At 36.2% G+C, this 12,354-nt stretch overlaps 1 protein-coding gene across 2 annotated transcripts in view; it reads right to left on the bottom strand.

Annotated features, from left to right (window-relative positions):
- ptk7a (protein tyrosine kinase 7a) overlaps window positions 1–12,354 on the bottom strand; it is a 37,539-nt gene that overhangs the window by 24,479 nt on the left and 706 nt on the right. The gene's annotated exons all lie outside the window — the stretch shown is intronic.

Here is a 12,354-nt window from a genome sequence, read left to right on the forward strand (position 1 = left end):
TCGACACGAACCACACAGCTGCACTGACAATTGCTACACTATCCGACTGACCCTGACTGACCACAATCAAAAGCTTTAAATAATGTAGGACACTCCAGCTATTATTTTATTTACAAAAATACATTTTTTACTATGAATTTTATTCATTATATCTTTAAATATCTTCTGAACATTTCATCAAAGTCAGCTTGTGAAGACTAGTGTACTGTAAAGAAAAAAAAATCTAATATTTTTATAATAATCAATAATAATAATAATAATAATAATAATAATAATAATAAATAATGCAACAGCAGGATTATCATCATTAACTAAAACTATTAAAAACATTAAAATTATTAAAAACATTTGTGATAATAAAGTAAAGCTGAAGTAAAATAAAATATAAATATTAGATGAAAAAATTAGAAATGTTTCCTTTTTAATTGAAATAAGTTAAATCACTAAATTAACTGGAAATAATTAAACTAAAACTGAAATAAAAATCATAATATGACAACAAATACAATATAATTTTTTGGCCAAAACATGCAGCCCTAATGTAAATGACTCGTAAAATCATTCTTACCTAAATTGTCGCCTTAAAATTAACTTATTACAACACTTTGTTTAATGTATTATTTTAACTTTATCGTCATTTTACTAAGCTCAAACTCTTTATGCAAATGAGCAGTGACATGATGTGTCAACCACCAATGAGAGTTCAGACATTGATCCGCCCCCAAATACAGCTGTATATTGTCACAGAGTAGGAACACCAAACAAAACCAAAAGCACAATGTCTCTGCAATCTCTGACAGATTTAATCTCATACAGGGTCTGTGGAGAATTCTTGCATTTTCTGGTAAAAGATGTTAGATAGAACTGAAAGTACTACATTGTTCTGTTAACTAATAAAATTGGCCACAAAAAAAGGGGGCAGAGGATGAGCAGAACTTGAATTCTGTGTTCAGAATTCATGTTTCAATTCTGTGGAAATCTTCTACAGTGGCAGATTCCAAGTGGGCTGGATCATGGGTAACCCCAATGAACATGAACAGTTTGTTACACTTATTTGATAAGAGAGATTGAAGAGTTTTAGACATTATATCAGAAGGAGAACTGACATCAAAATAACTTCGTATAAGGCATTAACATGTTGAAATGAGACCAACTGCACAATGTTTTAAATGAAATCATGTCGTGTTTATACACTGGCAAATATTCAAGTTCTCAAAAGCAGCTAATATCCATACGACTTTCATTGGCCCTGATGAGAACAGGATGATTTAGGGCACTAACCTGGCTGAAGTTGCTCTCCACTTCCTGGATTCCTGTGGAGGAATTTGAAATTTTTGGGACAAAGATGCCATTCATGCCCTCTCTACAACTAACAAGCCAGGAGAGAACCAGGAAAGGAACCTGATTGGCTGAAGAACATATAAACTTTATGCACATATTAGGCTTGCTCACAAAACCTCTCCAAAGAGCATGGGTTGTGCTCTAACACTATCAAACTGTGTTCAAACCGGCCTCTTTCAACACCCAAACCTTGGAGAGACCAAAACATTTGGAAGCAACTGTCCGAACGACGGTTTCTGAAACTGTTCTGCAGTTAAGGACCAAAATTTTAACAAAGAGAGGTTCAAGTTATTTTTACAAGTCTTCCTTGCAAGCACCAAGCTAACCACCTTCACAATGGGCCTTTGATGCCAGGCGGTCAACGCTGAGCAAAACTTTATAAGGCGCATCTGTGGTTGAACTCAATCCGCCTCTGGAAAATCTGGGAACCACTAATCAGCCTGTATAAGAGTCATGACTGAATTTCCATTAAACAAGTAAGGGATGATGCACATTCAGTCAGTCATTAACACAAAATAAACCTGTCAATTATTACACAGTTTAGCAGCAGAATGCCGCCATTCACAATTGAGAGAGCCGAAGGAGTTTTAGACACCAATTCTGTGTTTTAAACGTACTTGTACAGACAGGCGCAACAATAAGCACAGTCTGTATGCTAGGGGGGATGAGTTAGAAAGAGCCGTTGATTTATAAGTCCAAGTGATTTATTTGGCATGTGAAACAAAGACCTTTGGGGTGGTGGACTCAGACTGTACTGTAATTTTAGACCCACCCCACACACTGTGCCACCCACAGATGTTGAGACAGTAAAGTACCCACACAACTGGTGCTGATGAACTCCACCTGTCCTCTTAAAACACAAGCCTTTTAATTGGGTTGTTAATCTGATCTGAAACCATGAGAACGGCACACTTGGAAATGTGACCGCTGAGGGTCGGCCCACAGAAAATGGCAGGGGTAAGAATTGGATACCTAAACTTTATGAGATCATATTTTATTATTTGACACTAGACGATTTTCCAACAACTTTTTTTTTTCCTGACACTATAGCAAATATGTTGCGTGATCCAAGACAGTCAATCAAAACATTTTACATTTTATATGCAGTTATGTGGAGTATAGATTCTGGACCATTGAGATTTCTTTGTAGGCAAAGATGGAGAGCACAAAGCAACATCAATAGAAAACAATGCAGTGAATCCATGTGACCAACTTGAACCAGTTGCGAAAACTGCGTAAAGGAAATATTTCACCCTTTGCGAAACTCTCGATTGAAATGATTTCACCCATGAAAATTCAACAAAATGAAACAATTCAATCCAGTTGACAGTAAGTCTGTCAATGGCTGATGCCAAAAGGAATCAAGATGGCCGACAGCCATTTTAGGAGTTGGTGATTTTGTATTGATTCATAGGAAATCCTATGATTTTTAGGGGGGAAAACTATGAATAATGAAGGTCCACCCTTAAACTTAACCCTCGGTTGGCCGTAAGCAGATAACACAAAAAAGTACCAATTTTACCAATTCGCAACCAATTTGCACAAAAGTGTAAAATAGTATCAACACGCTCTCATGGCAATTCGTAACTATCCATTTAAATGGTCAGAAGATTTTGAAACTGCAAGGGGGAATTACCACTTCTGTTAATCGGCATGGTTAAAATGTCTATCTGGTTTAACCATGGTCATCGTTAAACAGTTATTGGCTGATAGCTATAGCTCAAATACCAGCCAATAAATCAAAAAAAATTAATTTTACATTCATTACATATTTCACAATCAGCAGTCACAGAACAGGAGTTTCTACAATTTCTACTTGGAGAAAAGGAATGTTTTAGTCATCAAAAAAAATCAAAACAAGATCTAGCTTCAGACATGATTGGTATTTGTCGTTTAGCTGTTCCTCTCCCTGAGGGAAACTAGTTATTAAAGCCTGTTAGCCCTAAAATGTCCTTTCTGCCCGCTCCAGGCCTTTGACCCCAAAACAAGGAGATTTGCAAGGTGCTCCATCATCTATTGAATAGGTGGGAGACTAATTTCACGCAGGAAGGAAGTTGTTTTCGCAGCTGTTCTCCGTCATATTGTGCTCGGACATGGCTGAACAGGTGCCACTTCTTGGATCATAACGTGAAACAAAATGGAGGCGGCTGCACATGCACGCAGGAGCAAAGGTGGCTGAAGGATTGGGTGGGGTTAATGAAACTGCAAGAAGGGACCACTGCAAATCCAGTCTGATTAGAGCCGGTTGGCTGGTGGAGGTGCCAGGCGCCAAAGAGGAATTATATTACAGAACATTCCCATCATGCTGATTTGGTACTCGAGGAGTGTCACAACAGGAATCTGTTTATATACAATTATTTACAATAATTGCTAGACATACTATATTAAGAGACATGGGTTTTAAACTGGATTTCAAGTACAAATACAAATGCATTTACAAAATAATTTTAAAAATAGTTACAGTGAGGCAACATTTTTGTTAATTGGTCAATGGCAAAAATGAGTTTCCAAAATAAACCAAATTTTACAAATCTAGTTTAAGGGAGTTTTCAGACCTATAGATCATTTGCTTTGTTCTAAAACAGGGACCTTCATTTGTTACAATGTTGCATTTTCTTCTTGGTTCCATTCGCTTTCACAAGACAACATTTTAAAGCGTACCAAAATGTGTTTATGCAAGTCACACGAGAGTAAAGCTGCCCTCTTATTGGTCAGAATTTATTTTCCTTATATCCTGAATACATGCAAGTTAACATCTTAAACATTGAACATTAAGGATTTTGGCAAGTTGCACCAGATGACATTTTGAAAAATTGAAGCAATCTTGCCTTGTCAAATATTTTTTTTGATAACTTAAAGGGTTAGTTCACCCAAAAATGAAAATTATGTCATCATTTACTCACCCTCAAGTAGTTCCAAACCTGTATGAATTTCTTTGTTCTGCCGAACACAAAGGAAGATATTTGGAGGAATGTCAGTAACCAAACAGATCTCGCCCCCTATTTACTACTATAGTAGGAAAAATAAATACTATGGTAGTCAATGGGAGGGCGAGATCTGTTTCATTGAGTAAATTATGTTTAGGTGAGTAAATCACAGAATTTTCATTTTTGGGTGAACTATCCCTTTAAGTACTCACTCTTGCAACGCAATTACAGTCATTCAAGGTCCAGAAAGGTATTAAAGACATCGTTAAAATAGTCAAACTGACTACAGTGGTTCAACCTTAATGTTATGAAGCGATGAGAATACTTTAAGTGCACAAAAACAAAACAAAAATAACGACTTTATTAAACAATTTCTTCTCTACACTGTCAGTCTCGTACGCAGCAGACGCAGTGAACGCAGTGAAGCGCTTCCGTGTTTATGTCTGAATGCTGGCTCAGTATTGACCGGCTCCTGCGTCAGCATCACACGCATGCGTCGTAGTGCTCACGTGAACAGCGTCGTCCAATACTGAGCCGGCGTTCGGACGTAAACACGGAACTGCTTTCACTGCCGACGAGACTGACAGGGTAGAAGAAGAAATTGTTGAATAAAGTCGTTATTTTTGTTTTGTTTTTTTTGCGCACAAAAAGTATTCTCGTCACTTCATAATATTAAGTTTGAACCACTGTAGTCATGTTGACTATTTTAGCGATGTCTTCACTACTTTTCTGGACCTTGAATGACTGTAATTATTTTGTTTTTCTATGGGGGATAAAAAAAATAAAAAAAACCTTGGATTTCATCAAAAATGTCTTAATGTGTGTTCCGAAGATGAACGAAGGTCTGATGGGTGTAGAACGACATGAGGGTGAGTAACTAATGACTGAAATTGAAAGCAGTGAAAGAATTTTGTTAAAATTCTTTAAGAAATAAGTAACAGACAAACTATTTACCAAGGTCAAGAATTTTCAAGAATGTAATTCCTTTAATGAGGCTTTTTTCCTTACAATATCAGGACAGTGAGAGCGTTTTGAGGGCAACACCCGTGACACAGTTTGCATTGTGCTTCATTCACTGTTCACTGCTATTCATGAGGAGGTCTGAAAGGTCAAACGGAGCCTCCACACTTGTGGAAACCCAACACCTTACATCATTAGCAGGGCGAATGGCTTTGCATGCAGAAGAAAAGCACGGGCTTCTCTGTGTTTATATGAGCAATGAATGATGGGTGGTGGGGTAGAGGGGGTATTGCTGGGGACGAACGGCAAGTTTACAGGCATGATGTAGACAATATAGGGCAGCTCATATTCTGACTGAGTCTGAGGGATCGATTTTACCTCTCAATAGAAAATAGCATCGCAAAAAAAATCACGACTTATTGACCTTGGCACATAGTCATAATGTCCGCAGGATATGATATTTCAAGTTTTGTATTTTTTTTTTTAAACCTGTATGTGACCTTTTTTTGTTATTGTTCTTGTTTCGTCTTTCAAATATTAAAAGGTTAGTTCACTCAAAAATGAAAATTGTCATCATTTACTCAACTGTCAACTTTTTGATTACCAACATTCTTCAAAATATCATCTTTTGTGTTCAGCAGAAGAAAGAAATTCACAGGTTTGGAATAACTTGAGGGTGAGTAAGTGATGACAATTTTCATTTTGGGTGAACTATTCCTTTAATAAGCAGTGAATCAGTTATGTTCGTTAGTAGATTACTCCAAACTACTTTAAATTTTTAATGAGTTTTTTTTTTCTTCATAATGATATCAGGACAGTTATATCACCCTCTACATTTTTGACTATATGCCCACCAAAACAAATATCAAAATGAATTATTCAAAAAAGTCACCATAGAAGAGGTGTATTAAAATCATTATAATGTATTTTTGTATGAATTAATAGATAGACAAAACAATAGCACAGGCTATTGGACCAACAGCAAACCTGTCAGTGAAGAGGTTAGCCAATATCATCAAATTGTTATGCATACATTCTAAAAATGCACACACAAAAAAAAACTTTTTTATTCGATAAGAAACCATGCGCATAAACTATGATGGAAACACATTCACCGAATAAATTCCTCAATGCACATTAAACAAATCATGTGACTTTGCACGATGGGATGGCATAAGTGGACTAACAAGCAGACCAATTTTTTTTTTTTTTTTTTTTTTACAGCATCTGAAATGCCTGAACAAAATTTTTTAGAATGTATGCGCATCTTGGCATTTCCATCCAGCAGTTTTTACGCAATATCCCAAAATGCGCATGAAAATAGGCAGGCAGAAACATAGCTGTTGACATTTTTATATTCAGAAGCAAGCTATCTGCACAATCAGATACTAGTAACACTTCCGCATATTTTCCATATCACAGAAAAAAAAAAAAAGCCGGGCTGCTGAAGCACGTTTTTGTAACTGCCGTTTTCAGCTGGCTAAAAACGCTTTGGTGGACGCACAAACTTAGTGTTAGAAAGACTGAAAAATGATAAATTAAAACACGTCTATTTTTGTTGCACATTATACATGGACATCAGGGACAATTTTTTGCTTGTCCTCGCCAATAAATTGATGCACAAAGATGAGAATGAAGAACATATGGGAAACAGCCGTTTAATTTCAGTTCAAGCTCATGACTAAGAACTGGTTCTGGGAATGTGGTCCAGTCCTGGGGGTCGTGGCGCACTGCTGACTCTACAAAAAAGTCCAACAGCCTCCTGTAACCCTCCACATGTTTACAGTATGAGACGTGGAATGTGATGCAATTAGCCATTCACCGACATTAAAGGAGCATTTGTGGAATATATCGAGAGCTGCACACACTTGCAGTGTTGCTCTGGAAATTTAAACATCAGGAGCATCTGATGAGTGTTTCAGGAGACACCGTGGAGCCCTAATACAAACAAATCTTGTTTAACACAAGAAGCACAATAAACAACGTATGTGCAAACAATGAAATAAACCAAAAATCCAGAGCTATTGTTTGGATTAAGCAAAACTTTTTCCTTTCGGAATGTCGAACTTTTGGATTAAACATGAACTAAATGAGGCTGAAGTCCCATTTATTAAGGATTCAAAGATTTACTCTTGTGTATCAGAGGGTAGAAACCAGTACACAGTACCATCTGAGAAATACGCACACGTTTTTTTCATTAAATATCATCTGGGCGGCATTGTGGTGGAGGAGGAGAATGCTGAATACGGAATGGGGGGAAGGGCCAGCGAATGTAACGTAAAGCACATGCACTTCTTGTAATCACTCTCATTCTCCTATCAAAACTAACAAGAACCACTCGCTCTCTGAAGAGCAGGCCAGAATTTACCACTCAACTTCTCACAGGCCTCAAAACCCCTCCGTTTATCTTCTACCCTAAAAAACTACAAAAAAATAACCCACTTTATCAGAAAACATTGCACAATTACAATCTAGTTTCATGAAGAAATGCCCTTCCAACGTGGCTTGTCATGTAGAAACTGTGGTATAATACTGACAATAAAATGTTTTGCATTACTGTAATGAAAACAAATTAAAACTTAATTGTCATGAAAATGATGTCTTTATGCAAAAAAACATAATGGCTGCAAACTCAAGCAGAAATTTATTTATGCAAAATATAACTGTGTTCTATCTTTCGATTTTGGGATGAAATATGACTGTTTTCACCCAAAAAACAACCCAAACTCATGGAACGCTAGCATGTGGATCAGGAAAAAAGCTTTATTTGTATTACTTTGAGGGATTACGTATAGTTTACGGAAACTTTCGCATATGCCGTATGCATCACGAGCAGATAATTGCATTTGGTCAAACAAATTTCTCTGATGATGGATTTATGGTTTTGAAAAACAGCTTGTGAAAATCTTTAGCAGGGCATTGGAGAATCCTGAGTAAGCCTTGGCAAAACCCATGACCTGAATGGTTTACAGTAGAGGAGACAGCTGTTTCTGCTGCTTGATTGGGTTTGGGGTGGTTGGGTGGAAACTACATTAAGACAGCGGGTAAACAGTCAATTCATTTTCGTTTGCACCATTTCAGATAGATTTATTCACATTTTAAACATGTCTATGCTCTCATGTACCACAGAATAAATAAATGCAAATGGCTTGAAACAACATGAGTGAGTTAATAAGTTTTAATTCTTGCTTGAACTATCTCTTTAATACTTTTAAACAGAATATTATGCAGTCAACACACTTACAATGGATGTCTATGTTGCAAAACATTGATATTTACAATTATAACCTGATTACATGTTGATTGGTCGATCGGTTGGTTGATGTTTTAACGCCATTCCAGCTTCCTTGGATATTTTCATGGTGAGAAACAAGTTCAAACATAAAAGTGCAATTTAAAAACCTATGTAAGTTTTGTTTGCTTTGGATAAAAACTCTAAAATGGATTCAGGGTTGACTGTTACAAATTTCAGTAAAATCTTTATAATAAGGTTTATTTGTTAACATTACATTAGTTAACATGAACTACCAATGAACAGTACTTCTACAGCATTTATTAATCTTAGTTAATGTTAATCTCAATGTTTAGTAATACATTTTTTGAGATCAAAGTTCATATTAACATTCTGGTTTGATTTCATCAAAAATATCTTCATTTATGTTCCGAATATGAACGAAAGTCTTACGGGTTTGGTTTGGAACGACATGAGGGTGAGTAAAAGATTACAGAATTTTGATTTTTGGGTGACAATACACAATTCTGTATAAGATTGCGAACTTTACTTTTGTTATTTTAAACCTTTGCCCCATAGACTTCCTTTGTAAGTGCACTACTGTACTCACGATTTTTATTTGCATTTACAAACTCTAAACTTGATATTTAGCACTAGATGCAGTCTGCACTTTAAAAATGAGCCAACTAATCCCATGGATATATGAGCACAACATTATCATAAAAGCCAGCCGGGCTCACATTTCTGAAACCGGCTCCAAGATAAACGTGTCTCCACTTTTTACGCCAAGACCTCTGCATTTCATCACTGCCATTCAGAGTGGCAGGAGGCGGCAGAGAGAGTGACTTTAAGGCATCTTAGAGGCTGTCGTTACAGAAGTTAATTAAGAAAGAGATCAAACAGGCACGCTGTCAGCTGCCCCCCTCTGATTCCATGTGGCCGGACGCCAAACACGGCAAATATTGAGAAGTTTAATCAGACTCAAAGCCAGTTCAGACATGCTTTGACATGGCCGCCCTCTGCTGAGTTTATCCAAGGTGATGGAGGTAGCACTTCTAGCCAAAAATGGAGTTATTTCATAGTGTTGATGGTTTTACTATTATTCTAAAAATGTAGAAAATAGTAATAATAAAGAATGAGTACAACTGGTAAAATCTTAATGGTCCAAGACTTAATTTTCTTTGTGCAAAATATAACTCTTTTAATTTACCCTCTCACAGTAACTTGCAAACAAAAGACAATGAGTGACATCACAAAAGGCTTCAACTCCTAAATGAGTGTGAACTTCCTGGAAAACGTGTGTGATCTCAACAATAGTGGTATTTAAAATTCAAAACATGCCTTGAGACACTATACTGTGTCTCAGTGGCTGAATGTATGAAGGAGTAAAGCAGCTGTTGTGTCCATTAACGCGTCTCCTGTGGAGTTGAGCTCTTCTCTTTTACTTCATCAAACAAAATAGTTCTTAAAAAAAAAAAAAAGGGGATTCATCTTGTCCTGACGTGTACTTGAAGTATGCAGATGTCAAGCTTTAACAAGAATCATTAGTTGGGGGGGAAAAAACATGGTTGGGTCCCATGAAAACAATGTCCATATTATATTTCACCTCCAACCAAAAAAAGGATTTTAAGTCCTTATGCATGACAATACCTATATTTCCCCCTTATTCTCCTTAATGCAAAAACATCTAATTATTTTCATTACTGTACTGGTAAAAAAAAAAAAATACTATTTAAATTGTAAAGTACATTTGTTAAGCATGTATACATAATGGTAGAATTTGTTTAATATTAGTAGTACTGTATTAAGGCTAATTTATGCTGATAAATATTGTGTACATCACTGTAATTACAGTATTTTTTTGCATTACGGTAATGAGAATGTAAGGGAACCTTGTCATGAAAAACTTAACTGTCTTAATTTAAATGAAAAATGTAATTTTATACTTTTTTCTTTTGATTTTGGATTGAAATATGACTAGGACATGGTCATTATTAGCTCCTTGGATTATTTTAGTACTTTATAAGTAGTTTGCTTTTAGAAGTTTACAGCAAATGGAAACAAAGTACTTCTGTACATATGAGCAACTCGGAAATGCCTTAAATATAAATGCAAGTATGGCGAAAGGTCTACCGAACTACTGTGAACTACATATTTTACACAACAACAAGAGTCTTACAAATATTTTGGAATAAATATCTCTTTGCATAAAGATCTGAGTTTGGTTAAATCCTTCTTCAAGATGATTCTGACAAAAGGTACAATTTTTATATAAACTACTGGACTACTCCGACAAAATTTCAAAACAGTTTTAAGGACTCAAGTCCTCTCATTCATAATTTATGAGACATTGTTTTCCTTTTTCTCCTGTTGGAGTGACGTTTAAAAAGACCATGAAGTAAATGATTATGATAATATGATCAAGACTACAAAACAAACGAGAATTTTGAATATTTTATGGAAAAACAACTAATCAAATAGATTTCAGCGAAACACAACAACTGAGACAGACCTACAACATAATCGAATATACAAATAGCCATGATGACCACAGAATCACACCTTTATGCTGCATAGTGGGGGATATTTCTTTCCCAGACTGTCTGTGATTAGCATAAGAAAGACAGGAGATGGACCCCCTTCGTCCCCAAGATCAAGCAGAGCCCTCAAGTACCTGTGAAATGTTTCTACCCTCCACCCTTTTATCTTTCAAGTCTTCATGCAAATGCTTCAATGGGCCCCGAGGCAGTTCCTCGCTCCAACAATGACCAGAGCCATCTCTATCACAGTCTTAAAAATACTATAGATTCCTATCAGAATTTCGGTTATAATTAAAGAATCCTAATGGGAATTTCTACAGGAAATTCCCCATTTTAGAAAATGTCTAAGTCTAACATAGCATATTACAAAGTGGACCTTTTAGAAAGGCAATTCCCAATAAGACAAATGTCCCTGTAAGACACCAAAAGGACTTTTGAAAAATCCTTTAGGATTTTCAAACTCTAGTTCTGTCCAGCAGCACAACATTATTCCATATGCAATCAAAAAAGAGCAACAAATAGAACTTTCAGTTTATCCAGTAGGAACTTGATTATGATAGAAGCTCCAGAAGAAATCCTTTGAACAATCAAGCATTTCCTCTTGTTTTTTCATGAAAGACATGAAAACTCCTGTGGCCACATCCCATGGGTTCAATTAATCAAGAGTTACAAACAGAAAACTCTTTCAGCTATGGGTCACTCCACAGAACATCATGTACCACTTTTTATGGTCCCCAGAAGTGAGGCTTCAGGTCTAACATCTTACACCTCCCCAAAACTCCCTCAAGATAAACTACACGCTCCAGCCATGCATATTTCATTACAGGCCACACAGATGTGATTGTTCACTCCTGGACGAGGTTGCAGAGGAACGTATGCTATTGCTAAGTAAAGTAAAAGTTAACATCTCACACATCAGCCTTTTTTATAGACATTGTACTTCAACTCATTTATGTATATCTTTTTTTTTTTTCTCATTTACCTCTTTCTTTTTTCTGTCTCTGGAATGTCATTTACTTCTACATGATGTATTGCTGAGCATTTTGGAACTAAACTTTTACTTGACTTAACTGAAGCAAAGTCTAATTAAAATTCAAGAAGTCTAAGTTGATGCAATTGATATTCAGCTCATGTTGTACCTAAATGATATAGAGGTGCTTCATGAAGTTCACTTAGCCGCCTACAAGTACGCACAGCATGCATCATATCTAGTACAAATAATAAGACAAGACCAATTTCTCCTTCCTTGGTCTCCTTTTACAGACTATTATGCAAATGTTATTTTACAGGCCTCTTGAGCCCTTACTGTACTCGAGTTTCTGGAAAAGGGGGGTGGATTGATTCATTCATCTAC

Source organism: Ctenopharyngodon idella, chromosome 10 (genome assembly GCF_019924925.1).
Source record: "Ctenopharyngodon idella isolate HZGC_01 chromosome 10, HZGC01, whole genome shotgun sequence".
Classification (NCBI taxonomy): Eukaryota; Metazoa; Chordata; class Actinopteri; order Cypriniformes; family Xenocyprididae; genus Ctenopharyngodon; species Ctenopharyngodon idella.